The sequence below is a fragment of the Rhinoderma darwinii genome, chromosome 1, assembly GCF_050947455.1.
Source record: "Rhinoderma darwinii isolate aRhiDar2 chromosome 1, aRhiDar2.hap1, whole genome shotgun sequence".
NCBI classification, from domain to species: Eukaryota; Metazoa; Chordata; class Amphibia; order Anura; family Rhinodermatidae; genus Rhinoderma; species Rhinoderma darwinii.
In genome coordinates, this window is record NC_134687.1 from 661991380 (window position 1) to 661993769 (window position 2390).

General features: G+C 51.5%; 1 long non-coding RNA gene across 1 annotated transcript in view; it reads right to left on the reverse strand.

Moving 5' to 3' along the window:
- LOC142664605 (uncharacterized) overlaps positions 1 to 2062 on the reverse strand; it is a 27730-nt gene extending 25668 nt beyond the window's left edge. The window contains exon 1 of the long non-coding RNA XR_012851336.1: positions 2004 to 2062. This is a non-coding gene — a long non-coding RNA (uncharacterized LOC142664605). The remainder of the gene's footprint in view (positions 1 to 2003) is intronic.
- Between the last annotated feature and the right edge of the window lie 328 nt (positions 2063 to 2390).

The following is a 2390-nucleotide window of genomic DNA, read 5'->3' on the forward strand; positions in this document are numbered from 1 at the left end:
GTGTGGGGGGTTTATATTTCCGGTGATTGCGCGGTGTGAGGGGTTTTATATTTCCGGTGATTGCGCGGTGTTGGGGAGGGGTTTATATTTCCGGTGATTGCGCGGTGTAAGGGGTTTATATTTCCGGTGATTGCGCGGTGTGAGGGGTTTATATTTCCGGTGATTGCGCGGTGTGGGGGGGGGTTATATTTCCGGTGATTGCGCGGTGTGGGGGTTTTATATTTCCGGTGATTGCGCGGTGTTGGGGGGGGTTTATATTTCCAGTGATTGCGCGGTGTGAGGGGTTTTATATTTCCGGTGATTGCGCGGTGTGAGGGGTTTTATATTTCATGTGATTGCGCGGTGTGAGGGGTTTTATATTTCCGGTGATTGCGCGGTGTGGGGGTTTTATATTTCCGGTGATTGCGCGGTGTGAGGGGGTTTTATATTTCCGGTGATTGCGCGGTGTGGGGGGGTTTTATATTTCCGGTGATTGCGCGGTGTGAGGGGTTTTATATTTCCGGTGATTGCGCGGTGTGGGGGGTTTTATATTTCCGGTGATTGCGCGGTGTGGGGGGGGTTATATTTCCGGTGATTGCGCGGTGTGTGGGGGGTTTTATATTTCCGGTGATAGCGCGGTGTGGGGGGGGGGGTTTATATTTCCGGTGATTGCGCGGTGTGGGGGGGGGGGTTTTATATTTCCGGTGATTGCGCGTTGTGGGGGGTTTATATTTCCGGTGATTGCGCGGTGTGGGGGGTTTATATTTCCGGTGATTGCGCGGTGTGTGGGGGGTTTTATATTTCCGGTGATTGCGCGGTGTGGGGGGTTTATATTTCCGGTGATTGCGCGGTGTGAGGGGTTTTATATTTCCGGTGATTGCGCGGTGTGGGGGGGTTTATATTTCCGGTGATTGCGCGGTGTGAGGGTTTATATTTCCGGTGATTGCGCGGTGTTATATTTCCGGTGATTGCGCGGTGTGAGGGGTTTTATATTTCCGGTGATTGCGCGGTGTGGGGGGGTTATATTTCCGGTGATTGCGCGGTGTGTGGGGGGTTTTATATTTCCGGTGATTGCGCGGTGTGAGGGGTTTTATATTTCCGGTGATTGCGCGGTGTGAGGGGTTTTATATTTCCGGTGATTGCGCGGTGTGGGGGGGTTTATATTTCCGGTGATTGCGCGGTGTGAGGGGGTTTATATTTCCGGTGATTGCGCGGTGTGTGGGGGGTTTTATATTTCCGGTGATTGCGCGGTGTGGGGGGTTTATATTTCCGGTGATTGCGCGGTGTGGGGGGGGGGGGTTTATATTTCCGGTGATTGCGCGGTGTGAGGGGTTTATATTTCCGGTGATTGCGCGGTGTGGGGGGGTTATATTTCCGGTGATTGCGCGGTGTGGGGTGGGGGGGGTTATATTTCCGGTGATTGCGCGGTGTGGGGGGGTTTGTGGGGTGAGATGTAGATTTTGTGGGTGACATTTTGGGGACTTTTTATTCCCTATGTTGGAGAATCGCGGGGACCATAAACAGCGACGTTCACATGTGAATTATTTCTGCCGGTTAGAACTTGATAGTTAATAATTTGGATAATAACGGATGCGGCGATTCCGTTACTGATTATTAATATTTACATCATTTATTGTAAAAAAAAAACAAAACATAAAACCCTCTTACAATGTATTACTCTGGTGACCGGTCGGCATCGCGCACTTTCTTCGGAGGACAGAGGAAGCCGCTATTCTAACTGATCAGAAGCCGCAGTCGCTATTAATCACGCATCTGAGGGGTTACACGGCCGGGACTGCGCTGTCTCCGGTCTTGGCGGTTGCAGGCGGCGGTCAGAAGTCGTGTACGGTGCCGGCTCCGCTCCTTCTAGTGTGACGCCGCACGTCCAACATAATACTATAGATCTGATGTCACCAAGGGGTTAAACCTCCTGTATTTCATATTTACAGCGATAATAATAATCACCAGCACTGTGCCGGACAAAAACGCACCAAAACCGGACAAATGACCTCATGTAACCTTACCTTACTACTGCATGATGGGAAATCTCCCGACTGATAACAAAGAGAACAGTAAACAACAGCGGTGACCGGAATCATTACAATGTACACCCGCCAGGCGCTGCTCCACCCCATACACGGCAACAGGACCTGTGATGACGTCACCACCATGTGACCGGAGAGGGAGGGCATAGAACTCCGCCCTTCAGGTCACGTGATCATCAACTTTGCACAGCACAGGAGCCCCGCTCCCTCACAGAGATCCGCCCCTGATGTCATGTGATCCGTCTTCACAGATCCTCAGTCCATCGCTCATTATTCCCACTTCAAATCTCCTACCTTTAATGCCGCAGTCACGTGATCATCGTCCCAGGTTCCGTATCCTTCGCCTCTCTCTACTCTGATAAGCCC